Here is a 14,855-nt window from a genome sequence, read left to right on the forward strand (position 1 = left end):
GTTTTATAGATTATAGAATACCTCCCTATTCCTAGTTTTCTGAAAATTTTTTTTAATTAATGACTTTTGAATCTTGTCAAATGATTTTCTTGCATCTATTGGGGTGATCCTATGAATTTTAGTTTTCTGCCTGATAATATACCAACTTGCAATGATTGATTTTTGAGTCCTGAAATAGCAATGTATTGGGGGGGCGGAAATTTTACTGGGTCAGGAAGTATTATCCTTTGTATATACTGGTGAATTACATTCGCTAAAATTCTGTTAAAGAGTTTTGCATCTATGTGTATTAGGGTTATATGTTGTTTTTATTGTAATATCATTGGCTTTAGTATCAGTTATAATGGTAGCCTCAAAGAATTAAGTAGGATTTATTTTTTCCTTTTCTGTTTTTTAGAAAAGTCTGAATTAAATTTATACTTTTTCCCCTAAATATTTGATAAAATTTACCAGCAAAACCATCTGGGTCTGCAGTTTTCTTTGTGAGTGTTTTTTTTTTTTAATCAAAAAACTTAATTTCTTCAATAATATTGGACTATTTAGCTATTTCTTTTTCAATGAGTTTTGATAGATTGTACCTTTTGAAGAATTTGTCCATTTCATCTAAATTGGTAAATTGATTAAAGCTTTTCTCAGCATTCTTTTATTACTCTTTTATATCTCTAGAATATGGAGTGCTATCACCTTTCTCATTCATGATATTGGCAGTTTCTTTTCTTCTTTTCCTCATAAATTTGGCTATGGAGGTATTAATTTTATTGATCTCAGAGAATTAGCTAGCTTTGGGTTCCACTTATTTCCTCTAGTGACTTTTTTTTTTCTATTTCACTGATTTTTGCTCTGATATTTCTTAGTTCCTTTCATCCTCTTGATTTGGGTTTCATCTGCTCTTCCATTTTTAGTTTCTTAAAGTAAAAGCTGAAACGATTAACTTGAAATCTGTTCCCCCCACCCAAGGTAGACATTTAGTGCTATAAATTTCCTTTTAAGTCTTTTTTTAGTGGTATCCACAAATTTTGACATGTTTTAATTTCTATTCCATTCAGAATAATTTTTAATTTCCCTTTTGATTATTCCTTTAGCCCATGGGATATTTAGAAACATCTTGTTTAATTTCATATATTATATGTTTATAAAAAATAAAATTTAAAAAAAAGGCCAAAAAAATAAAATAATTTCAAATATTTAAAGAGTTTCTAGACATCTTTACCTCATTGATTTCTAGTTTAATTCAGCTTTGATCAGAAAACATTCTTTGCATGACTTGATCATTTTAAAACTTATAGAGACTTGCTTTATGATGAGAATATAATATTTATTGGAAAATGTTCCATGTGTATGTGAAAAGAATATATATTTTGCTCTGTCATTAGAGGAAGTATCTTATCATTGTCAAATAGGTGTATTTGGTTGATAATGTTGCATAGATCTTGTTTATACTTACTGTTTTTTTGGTCTATTTCTTCAACTGATTATTGAAAGAATCGTGTCAAAATACCCAAGAATAACTGTATATTTGCCTATGTCTCTTCATAATTCTGTCAGTTTTTTCTCCATTATTTGAATGTTTAGGATTACTGTGTAAACCTTTAGGATTTTTAAGTCCTTTTGATGAACTGGCCCCTTTATCATTAAGAAATGACGTTCTTTATCCCTGGTAGTATTCTTTGCTCTAAAATCTACTTTGGAAAATATAAATAAATAAAATAAAGTCTTTGCCCATACCAATTTAGCCACTAAACTTTCTTTTCATTAGTATTATCATGGTATATATTTTCTTAAAGAGTTATTTATTTATTTGGGGGGGCACCCAGGGAGGAGGGGGAGAGGAAGAGGGAGAGAGAGTCTGAAGCAAACTCCACACTAAGCATGGGGACTACATGGGGTTCGATCTCAACCTGAGAGTAGGTCACTTAACCAACTGCACCACCCAGGCACTCCTATCATGGTAAATTTTTTATCATTTTACTTTTAACATACTTGTGTTTTTCTTTTTAAAGTGAGTGTTTTGCAGGCAGCAGAGAAGCACATCTGATCATGTCTATCTTTAAATTGCAGTATTAGACCATTTACATATGTTAACATTGATATAGTTAAGTTTAAATCTACCTTAAAATAACTTTCATAATTGCTCACCATTTAATAAGAACTTTCCATCTCACCATTCCTCAGCAAAAGTCCAGCTTGGTAAAATCAGGAGACACTGAAATAGGAAAGGTTTGTGTTAAAGGTCAGCTATTCCAAAGAATCTGAAGTAATGGTCCCAATCTTCAGTGAAATTCAGGTACATTTGACCTCAACAATCCAAGAATAAAATCAGAAAATGGGAATAAAAATAATCAGAAATCAAATTATACTTCCCTTGCCTCTGATCAAACTTCCCTATATAAACATACATATAGGATGTATGGAGGAAGAGTGAAACTTGGGAGATTATTATCAAGTAAATAAAATTCAGCAAGACAAAAATTATTAAGCACAATATTAAAATGGCCCCCAAATGATATTTTTTTTCTAAAGGCAGGAACCAAATGATATTTTTACAAAGTTTTCCAGGTAAATCAGGCATTCCACTGTGATTAATAAGAAGAATATTCTAATCGCCAGAAGCTACCTGCATTGGTGAAAGGTCTTAAGTCAGAACAGGATATCTTGAAGACCCTAAGAATTTGTCCTAGGGGACTAGGAATTCTGAAAAGATAATGCCAATAATCTTCTCAGGATGTATAGGGAGATTCTCAATATATTTTATATCTTCTCAGTACTAAACGTAAGGTTAAAAAATGAAGATTCCAGAGAAAACATCAAAGAATTCTTAAGCCCTATGTCAATAACTGGGTGGATTATTTTTCCCCAGTGAATTCACTTTGTACAAGCAGAACTCTTATGGATTAGACTCAACATTTTTTAACCATATATCCTATGCTGTTCAAAAGTAATAATGGTAATTTAGAGAAGTTATCAGAAATAATTCAGAAAATATCCTTACATAGAAACTCAGAATTTGTATGGGGAAATTGGTATGGTGGGAACATGGGGGCCCAAAGAGCATCGAGTCCCTGGCAAAAAGAAAAGAAAAAAATTAAAAAAGGATCTAGAGAGAATTGCCTCTGACCGGCTCCACCCTGGAGTTGTCATCTTTTGGCAGATTTACAAAGATGTCTTTTCACTGCAGCATGCAATGGAGAAGTTAGAGCTCTCTGTGAATCATCCTGGCAACAGTGATTCACTGAAACACGTTGAAGCAACAGCTTGCAGAAGATATAGTCAACTAATAAAGAAAGAAGACTGTATCTTTCTTTGTTATTAAGTAGAAAACACATGTACAAAATGGTACAATTAACTTATCTTAATAAACAAAACCTCCCCGATTGGTTGTGGTAGGATAGTATATGGAATCAGATGAAACAGCATCGGATCAAAAAACAACAACAACAAAAAAAGACCATTACAAAGTAATTTATGCCCAGAATATTTCACACAACCACAGATCACTTGTGACTTTCATTTTTTTGTATGTAAATCTTCACCCAATATATCCTATAATCCCTCTGTTGTTTCTTGATGATTATAAACCACTAAACTAACTAAACTAAACTATTATAGCAATTCACCTAGAATTTACTAGACACAGGAACACCCTAAGACCCCTTAGGGGAAGGGGTCTTCAAGGACCCAGGAGTCACCATTATGCTGAAAGCATATTACTAATCACTGTAGAAATGAGAAGGAACTGAAATAGGAAAGACCCTACTCAACATTCCTGCTTCATTGCTCACAAAAATCCCATATCTCAGATCCCATGTACTACCAGCCAACCCCTAAATATACTGCTTTCTTGTTTCTTTGTCTCTAGAGATGTTATTCTTTTAATAAGAAGACCATTTCCTTTGCTTCATCCTTGATGATGCATCTCACATGTTAGATCTTCTCTGATGCTTCTATTCTCTCCACACTCTCCATATTCCCCACAGTTTAATTCTGAGCTGCTAAGCACTTTGTACTTGCCTCTCACAGAAATTTATATAGCAATTGCTTCCTTTGATAGCAATCGTTTCCCTTTTAAAGCCATTCTTATTTAATATATTTGTATTTATTATATGCCTACATTTTTCCACAAAGGACTTGAAATAGTTTATAATATAAGATACTGCAATCAAATATTTAAAAGGAAATAGAAAACTAAAACCAAAGAAAAGAAAAATATAAAAATGCCAAATATAAAGAGCAACAAAATTACCCTATTTGGGCTTCAAATATTTCTTTGAGCTTCTTGGAATCTTCTAGTAAAAAGATTCTCATTAGAAAGGAGGAAAATATTGTTTCCCTTGGTCTTCAAAGGCAAACAAAGTTATTCCCAGGAGGGAATTCTGAAGTAAAATTCATCATAGAAGATTATATATTAAAGACCCTACCTAATCCATATAAAAGACAATATTCTCAACATTGGTGGAGCATACTAGCCCCAGATGAATTGCAAATGACTCTTATCTCTATCTTCAGCATAAATAAAGCTCACAATATTAAAATGCAATGCAGTGTTGGTGATTTTATAATAGTCTGAATTAAGATAAGCTAACCAAGTAGCGTTCTGATAATTTAGTTTGCTACAAGGATAAATTTCTATGGGGCATATATTTAACACAAGTTTCCTAAGTACTTTCTTCAGATGATCCCTTAATAAAAGAAGCCAGAAACCACTAGACTAGCACTGCCAACACTGTGTGGGTAGTTCCCCTAAAAAAAGGGGGAGGGAAAGTGGAAAAAAGGTTTGACAAACACTGGTTTAACAAAGTTAAACAGATTTCTTTCTACAGGAATTCTCAGAGAATTTAAATTTGCAAATAAGTTTCATAACTCCCCAAGCTACAGAAGTTAAATAACTTGCTCAAGGTCACACAGCTAGGAAAGTGGATTTGAACCTGAGCTATACAGTTCCAAAGTTTATGCATATAATCATCAACTAGAAAGTTAAAAAGCCTGAACCAAGAGATATGATAACTTGGCTATAGAGGTTAGAGCTATAGAAACAGACAATTCAAAGACAGCATTCAACAGGTGGAGAAAGTTCATTTATGGTTTAGGTTTTCATGAACTAGAGGGATAGATCATAGGCAATACTTGAAACCAAGTGGGTAGCCCTAGAAGATTTTAAGAGATCAATCCCCTTTGTGGCAACAAAGTCTTATTATGATACTTAGTAGCTAGAGGAACATCTATGGGCCTCAGTTTCCTCACTTATAAAATGGTGATAAAAGAACCTGTTTGGCAGAGTAGTTTCAAGGTCAGAAAATGTAAAGCACTTTGCACAGTGTCTGGTAAAAGCAGGCATTCACCCGGAACATGGTTATCATCAGTCAGTCCTCATGATCATGAGGGAAGTGCACTTAGCTCTATTTTATAAATGAGTAAAGTAAGACTCACAGATGTCAAATAATTTGCCTAAGGTTCTACAGCTGGTGAGCAGAAGAGAATAGATCACATTCTACTCACTTGACCTCAAATCCAATGCTCTTAGCTCTGACAACAAAAAAGAATGATGCTCAGAAGTTCTTGGTCCACTGGCTATAAAACCTAAAAGTATTAGTAAAGGACAAACTGAAGTTAAAAAAAAAAAATATATATATATATATATAATACTAAAGAGACATGAACAATCTCTCTGAGGGAGAAAGAGAGAGAGGGAAAGGTGAAGAGAGAATGGTACATCAGCCAAAGAGAAAAATCTAGAGCTGATAGAGATTTCATGGCAGTGAAAAAAGATCTACAGAAGCCCACCCAGGAGGCCTTATGAGGGTTCACAGTGAATTCTTTTGTAATAAATGGCTTTTTACCACCTAGCTTGTCCCTGAGTTTCTAGATGTGTGCATGTTGCTAGTTGCACACTGATATTCAGGTTTAGAAGTTATTCTTTCTTTAGAAGGACTGTAGTTGATTTCTAGGACTTTGCAAATCTTTTTAACTATGTAACAACAGATCAGAAGTGGCCAAATTATTGTTCTTGCAGGAATTCATCACTCAGTTTAGACAATAGCCTTTTTAATGGTTTGTGGAAGAATCAGTCTTTGCTACCCAACCCAGGATATCAAACATACTTTTTTTTTTCTTAATAGCTATACATATAAATACCACAAAAGCCTTAATTCTAATTTAGAAATAAATATTTTTTGTATTAACATTCAGTCTGAAAGGAAGCTGCTCCTCCTTAGCCATAGATTTCTACACTACCTGCCTGCTATCCTAGTTTCAGTTAACTAGCTACACATTGAAATGCAGAAATGTTAATGAAATATTCATTTCTTTAGGTTTGAACTATTCAGGTGGAAATGAATGATGCTTTGAAAATTTCTATAGTGCTTATAATGTTCCCAAAAAGTTCAAATATGGGGCTACTCTGTACATTCCCAGAATCATATCTGCAAAAAAAGAGAGGAAGGGACTAATAGTTATATAATTAATAAGCTTAAACTGGATAATCAATATTAAAAAGAAATCAGATGAAACCAAATACATTAGAAGTTAGTAAATATCTATGATTCTCCTTTACAGAGTGGTAAAGAAAGAAAAATGCCAAGCTTCAAAAATGGATAAATCATTTTTTGTTGATACAGACTTCATAGCAATGATAGAAGTTCTACAGATCCTAAGCAATTAATCCAGATCTATCCTTTCAATAATGTTACTCATAAAAACCCAGGCTTCAGTTACCTATTTATAAAATAGGTGATGAATCACTATGTTGTACACCTGAAACTAAGGTAATGTTATATGTCAACTACACTCAAGTAAAAAAAACAAAACATGGGTGATGGAGGATGTGAGCAGATTGGCCCTCCAATTCTAAAAGTCCATCATTCAATAACAACAGACAAAAAAGAATTCTATAAAACTCATTGTTATTGGGAGGGACATAGAAAATAAACCCTAGAAAGTAACACTCTATCTTTTCTTTAGCCAAATCTAATCATCCTTACTTTTCTTCAAGAAAGCTTCATTTCTCCATGTAAAAGTATTTATAATCAGCTCATCCAAAAATAAACATGTCAATGAAAATCAAATTCATTGAGTTTTACTAAGTAAACCATATATATCTTCATTTTGTTCTTTTCAGAAACAAACAGTTGAAATAAAATTTTCCTTCATGTTTTTATATGATTCAAACTGTGAATAGAAAAAAAAATGAAAAAGAAAAACATTAATAAAATACATTAAAAACAGGCTGTTAATATTAGGACAATCCCATGAATGCCTTCAGTATAAATACCAGTTATATCATCAATACTATAAAATAGTTCTGTTAAAATGACATATTCATATTTATGGGTTTCCCAAGTAGTAGGGTAGAAATAGTCTCCAACTTGCAGGAAACTCTAGGAAAAAAGTGAGAAAAAGTGGAAATATTCATTCCAGATTTTTCATCGATGGCATGTCTCAAACAAAGTTTGCCAGCCTCCTCTCTCTTCTGCTTGGAGTCCATTGTCTAAAATGGGAAGAGAAGGAAGCAGGCCAGTCCTGAGTTATAAACATCACTATGTGAAAATTTTCTTCCTAGGAGGGAGTTAATACATTTAAAGTGAAATTTCCATAGGTCAGCTTTCTCTACCCAGTCCCGTAGCAATGATCCTACTAGATCCACCAGTATAAGCAGTTATCTCAAATTCCTAGGGAAGTATTTGCATTTCAAGAGTAAGTGAACAGACCCTAAGTCTCTACACACACACACACACACACACACTTGTATATATATATATATATATATATATACATATACATATATATACCCATATACATATATATATATATATATATATATATATATATATATATATATCTCCCCACCATTAGTAGTAGAGTTAAGAACATAGACTGACTCGGGCTTCTGGCCTCTGAATTCTCATTTTGCCACTCTGTATGACATGGAGTTGTAAGCCACCTTTTAAGTTTAATTTTGTCATCTGTAATATGATAAGAATAACAGTAAGAATCACATAGAGTTGAAGTTAAAGTTAACTGAGTGGGACAGTGCTTAACGTAATGTCTGGTATATAGTAAGTATTAAATAAAATGTTAGTTACTGTCATTGAAAACAACATTTTTATGGGAAAGTTCTACTTACACTGAACTTTATAGAAAACCCTATTTATAAGTGATAATTGCAACATCCTTGTGAGGTAGATATTATAGACAAATTTCATTTTATAGAAGGGGAATCAGAGGCTCTGAGACAGCTTATATGAATTGATGAATTTAATTTTTAAAAAATTAAAAAGCTCACAGATGACAGAGTCAGAACTGAAAATATCTTTGACTCTGTAGCCCAGACCCAGCTAGTACTTCATATAATTCTGAACTCTCAAAACAGGTATAAATACCTTTGAAATGAACAAAAATGATTACTGAGTGTCTTCAATGGAAAACTTTTCTCATTACCTGATTTTATAAGGTCTCTGTGTCATTCATCGTCCTTGAGCTATTTTACAACTCTGTAAATTGTAGATAACTGATAATGCAAATAATTCTTAATTCTTGTCCATGTATGTGCAAATGGTTTTAAATGGTGTAAGTGCCTTGATTTTCTTCCCCCACTACAGAAGTCAGTTGTGCCTCTGTTAAACAAATTCATTTAAGCATCCTAGTTGCCTATAACTATTTCTGCTTTTTGAATTCTCCTTTCAACCAGTTGTAACATCTTATTCCTTCATTAATTAATGAATTAAACAAAAACATTTACATGTGTTCACATTATATTTGTGGTAGTCATGATTTTACTGTTTAGTATTTTGGGGTTTTTGTTTTGTTTTGTTCTTTGTTTAGAAATTATCCTTTAACACAAAGGAGATTTCAACCACCTCTCATACCTTCTTCTAGGAACACAAAGGAAGTCTCCCTGGGAGTCTCCAGCCCATGAATTTTTCTTGCAGAAAGATGATGTGCTATATCAAATATTGAGCCCAATTCTCAAAATGTGTAAGTGGTTCTCTTGTTAGTCACTTTAGGAAATTATTTTAACTCTTACAGGTACTAGGATGTTATGAAACAAATTTAGTGTTGTTTTTTTTCCATAGGTACAGATTAAGAGCAGCTAGGGAATCAAAACAACTTGAAGAGGTCCCTTTGGTCTTCTCTCTTAATCCCTCTCCTCGTCTCAATTCCAACATTTACAGAACATAGAATGGTCACTGCATCAGCATTCTTCTCTACTTAGGTTCTTAACTGAATACTTGTACTCTGTTCCAACAGAACCTACTCACAGCTAATCCCTTGGAGTAACTATGCCTATCCTGAAGTCTAGCAGCCTGGATGGTATATAGGTAAATAAGACAGAGCACCCACCATAGACTCCCTGTGTACTTGCAAATCCAGGAGAGAAAATGCTCGGCTTTTAGAACCTAGTACTTCTCTCACAACAGGAAGAAAAGTCCCTTTTGCTCTCCTTTTCATGGCTCTCCATGCTTCATGTTGTCCACATTCCAGGGGGTGTGTAGCCTTTGTACTCATTTATAAAGTAGGGAAACAGATGGGGATGGCTTAATTTGTGAAGACAACTAGTTATCTTTTAAGTACAGATGGAGTAAGTAGCACAATTATTACCAGAGAACTGAGGCTGCCAGATGGTTTGGTTTAAAAAAAAAAAAAAAAATCCAGGGTAGCTGCCAGATTCACAGCAGGGATGGGCCTATTCCCTGAGGTATAGCTTTACAGATTTAAATCACCCTGCTACTTGTCTAGTAGTCTGCTCCTCCAAAGACATGGTCTTCTGCAGCCAGCCACAGAAGGAATAGGAGGAAGACTCAGGTCACTAGGCAGTCAGTGGCATATTAGCAGGTTTCCAAAGGTGAAAGTTAAGACAAAGAAAGGATTACATGTGCATAATACTGGTAGTGTTAGAAATCTGCTTTCTGAAGAATAAGAATTAAGCTTTAAAGGGCATACTGGTGTAAGATAAAGAAACTGTTATGTGTTTTATTTGTTTGTTTCTCAAGTCCAATGTTTGCATTCAGAACTCTTCCTTTCTTGGCAGTCTCCCTAAGAAGATGGGAACTTCCTGGCTGACTCTGTTCTGAGACTCACCACCAAGGGCTGAATCACTAGTATCTCTGGGTTAAATTCTCTCAAAGCACCAAGTTAATTGGTCTAGCAAAGTAAAAAATCATTAAAAAAGGGAAAGTCGGTTTGTGCAAACTCCAGATGGTTGATTAAGCAATCTGAGTCCTGAGGCTAATTTTATAACTTGTAGGGAGAGTGGGCTTCTTCACCCTGCAGCAGCTACTCTGTGGAAAACATCTATTAATGGTGAGGGTGGAGAGAGGTATCCAAACAGAGTCCACTTTAGGATCTAAAAGAATACTGCCACCCTATGAGTAGAAGCCACAAAACCCTAAATGAGTAATCTGAGATTTTAGCTTAGGGTATCTAAGGGCAGGCCAGGGCTAGGATTTGAAACAAACATTATAGAATGATTCCAAAAGATATTTTATATGTCTCAGAGCCTTTCACACTGGTCTGTTTGTTAATCTAATGTTCATTTAGAGAAAGGATTTTTAAAAATTACTGAACAAACAACTATGCCCTTCTTCCAAACTTTTATATGCAAGTTCATTCAACAAATGTATGTCAAATCATGTCCCTGTGCTAAGGACCCCTTACATGATGGAAATACACAGTGTAGCCACTGCAATATTGACTCTAAAGGAAGAGAGAGTTGGGTTTGAATCCCATCTCCCCACTTACTTGACAAATTATTTAACATCTCTAATCTTAAGTTTCCTCAGTTATGAAATGAGAAATGTAAGAGTCCATATTCCCTGAAGCTGTTATTATAATTTTCAAGGCCAAATTATAACATAAATATGATTAACAAATGCCTAGTATATAGAATTATTCAGTCAGCAAATAAAAGATTTATTTCTCATACGTATATAAACATTCAACTTATTTTGAGTTCCATCCTGCCTCCTTCCATCTTTCTGATTTCAAAGGATCTATCCGGTCCAATATTTTAGAAAGTTGTCTGTAGGTCATTATTAGTCCAAAGAGAAGACAGTATTTGCAAGAGAATACCAGTATTTGCATGGAAGAAGGCGTGGTTTGGAAATTGGATAATTTTAGCCTTCTAATGTGGTCTTTCCAGAAAGTATGTGTATTGAAATATAGATAACTTATTTATAAATTATCTTTTCTGTATTTCTCCTTTATATTTATTATATTTGTTTGCTTGGAAAAAATTGTCTTGACCCTTCCCAACATTGAAATTTACCCTGGCATTTTTTGTGGTGGCCTTAATCTAGTCTCATCCTGCCATCACAACCCATGCCAGCTGTGATCATAACATAAAGTACTAGGCTCATCCTATCCAGGACTCTACCCAAGGATATTTGTGCCTCTTCTCCTTGGTCCATCTTTCCTCTGCTAGCCACATGTCCTAATTTTTTTACACTATACTCTCCAAAATTGTAACAAATCTCCTCTACATTCTATACTTCTTATTAATACGCCATTCCCCTCACCTTTTCTTGTCTTCTCTTTGTGCAAAGCAGGATCTCCCTGCTGATACCCCTTGTCCCAGCATCAACTTAAAAGAAGTTTAAGTTGCCCTCACCCATTGTTATCATTGTCACCTAACTATACCCTAGCATACTCTCCACATTCTTTGTGTAGCAATATAATTATCTCCCTTATTCCTATTGTTTTCCTATTACTCATGGCTTTCTAAATAGTGTCCATAAGGAGAAAACTGATATAGCTTAAATTAAAAAGTCAAATGGAATGTCTGAAAAGATTTTTGTAAATTTATAGAAGTAAAAAAATCCTTTAAAGTAATAGCTTTTCTAGTCAGACCACCCCCCCTTTTTTTTAAGATTTCATTTCTTTATTTAAGAGAGAGAGAGAGAGAAAACAAGAGCAGGTGGAGGGGTAGAGAAAAGGAGAAGCAGACTACCCGCTGAGCAGGGAGTTCAACATGGAGCATGATCCCAGGACCCTGAGATCATGACCTAAGCCAAAGACAGATGCTTAACCAACTGAGCCACCCAGGTGCCCCTACCCAGACTCTTGAGAAAGAAAAATGTTACTGAATTCCAAAAGCTTTCTTTAACTATGAAGTGCCACAGTCTGGTCAAATTAGGATATTTGAGTATAGAGTTTATACCAGAAACCAGAGCTTCAGCTTAAAGAAGTAGAGATGTCTTATGCCTAACTTATTCCTAAATTCTGTGAAAGAAAAATAATAGGCCTCTAAAGAATAATATAATTCCCTATTCTAGATTGAGAAGACAGTAAAGTCTCTTAGAGGAAGCGACCTGGGATGGGAAAGACACCAAAATGATTTGGAGAAATTATTCTAAGTAAAAAACATTTACAAAGGCCCTGCAGTGCAAGCTAGATGGACATGAGAGAGTGATCACTGAGAGAGGTATGTGATTTAGGAAGTGAGTGGGAATTTATTCATTTACTTAATAAATAACTTATTGATCCATGTCTGTATACCACTCATTGCTCTATGTATTGAAGATCCAGCACTGAACAAAACAGATAAAAATGCTTACTCTCATAGAGTTTATATTTAAGTCATGAGAAACAACAAATGTAGAAAACAAATTAGTAAATTACATGGAAAATGATGCTAAGGAAAGAAATGAATAAGAAAAAGGTGAATGAGAACACAGTCTGTAGTTTAAAATAGGGTGGCTAAGGGATACCTCACTGAGAAAGATCACTTTAAACAAAGACTTAAGGGAGGTGAGGGAGTTAATAACAGGAGAAATCTGTTCCAATCAAGAAAAACAAGTACAGAGACTGAGCTGAGAGAAAATTCTGTGTGTCCTAGGAAACAAAAGGTCAATCAGTGTGGCTAGAAATGATGTACAAAGGAAAAGAGAATGAGATGAAGTTAAGGAAATAATGGGAGCTAGATCATACAAAGCCTTACAGGCCACATTAAGGACTATTTTCCCCTCTATGTGAAAAAGAAAGCCACTGGAGCAGAATAGAGAAGTGATATGATCTGATTTATATTTAAAAAAAAAAATCATTTGGCTCTGTGTTGAGACTAGATTGTAGGTAGAATCAGGAAGGGCTATTAAAAAGCTATTATAATAATGCAGGGAAGAAATTCATAGTAGCTTGTATCTAGGTGGTAGCAAAAGGGATGGTAAAAAATAAACAGACTTTCATACAGGATTTCCTGACAGATAAGATGTGAGGTATGTGGGAAATGGAGAAGTTAAAGTGATTTCAGGGCTGGTTTATTTCTTCTCCCTAAGCAACTGGAAGAACAGAGTTGCCATCTGAAGAACAAGAATTGCAATTTACTGAGTTGGAGAAGACTTAGTTGGAAGATGTTTAAGGAAGAAGATCAGTATTGAGCATATTGAGTTTTACATGACCAGTAAATATCTTTCAGAGGTGTTTTGGTAACAGTGAGACAAAGGGTCTGGAGCTGAGGTGAGAGCTCCAGTCTGGAGTTTTAAATTTAGAAGTTATCAGCAATAGATGGCATTTAGATAAGTGATAATCAGTGAGATCCTCAAGTGAATGTACAAAGAGAGGAAGGACTGACACTTGAGATGCTCCAAGGAGAGACCAGCAGAGGTTACTCAGGTAGAAGAAATGCAAGGTGTGTTGCACTAGAAACAAAGTAACAAAAAAGTTTCAAGATGAAAGGAATGAACAACTGTCTAATTGCTTTAGACTGGTCAAGTAAGGTGAGACTGAGAATCAATAATTGTATTTGACAACATGGCAATAATGTTTGACCTTAAGAGAGTAATGTTGCTGATGGTGGGGGCAAAACCCTAAATGAAGTAAATTTCAAGGAGCATGCAAGGAAAGTAGTAGTGTAGAGAATTCTTCAAGAAATATTCCTGTGAATGGAGACCTGAAAAATGAGACCATAGCTAAAGAGAAAATCACAGACAAAGACAACAAAATTAACATCACCAAACAGAATGAACCAGTTAAAGAAGAGAAACTGACAGTGTGAGAGAGACAGGAGAGAATAGGATAATATCCTTAAATACAAAGTTAAACTAGGCAATAGGTAGAGGTATAAACCTCTGGTTGGAGCAAGACAATTCATCCATAGGAAAATAAGAAGGGCAAGCATACAGGTGAGGCTACTGCAAATGTGAAGGCGGGAGCTTGGGGAAGAGCAAACCCTATGCTTCCTAGAAAACGAGTCAGTTCCCCAAAAACAAGAGTATGATGGTTCACCACTCACAGTGCCAAATCTCCCATATAATAAGACCTCAGTGAATTACTCTTCAAGAAGAATGAAGAGGTGTCCTCTTATACGTACTACACAAACATATACACTATATCTGTGTGTACATATTATTCATGTCCTTCCCATTGCTTCAGCAAAGAAAAATGTCCTGAACTGCTCAATGAACATTAAATATCAAGCTCAAGTGTAACAAAAACTGTAGAGAAAGATGTGGTATAGCATTCTCTGTATGAACTCACATTTAATGACTTATTGACACTTCGGCTCACCTCTCACACCAAGTCACTTTTACTTTATGAGTTTTTGCTAGGCATACTCAATACCTGATCACACACATAATGATACTTCTATATTCTCTTAAAATGAGCAAAACTGAATCCAAAGATTTTTTTTATTTAGTATTTGTGTGATCTCTTGTCATTTAAAAACTAATTGGATAGCTTTTAAATTCCTTGACCAACCAAGCAAGTAAATTTAAATTAAAAACAGTGACTCGCTCTATTTAGGGTGAAAGTCTAATTTTACTACAAGTGAATAGACTGACTTATGTTTCTAGCACTTTGGCCACTAGATACTCTGATTGACCCTTCTACTGTAAGCAATTAAAAATGTTGGATATGAGATATTTTGG

Source organism: Lutra lutra, chromosome 4 (assembly GCF_902655055.1).
Source record: "Lutra lutra chromosome 4, mLutLut1.2, whole genome shotgun sequence".
NCBI lineage: Eukaryota > Metazoa > Chordata > Mammalia > Carnivora > Mustelidae > Lutra > Lutra lutra.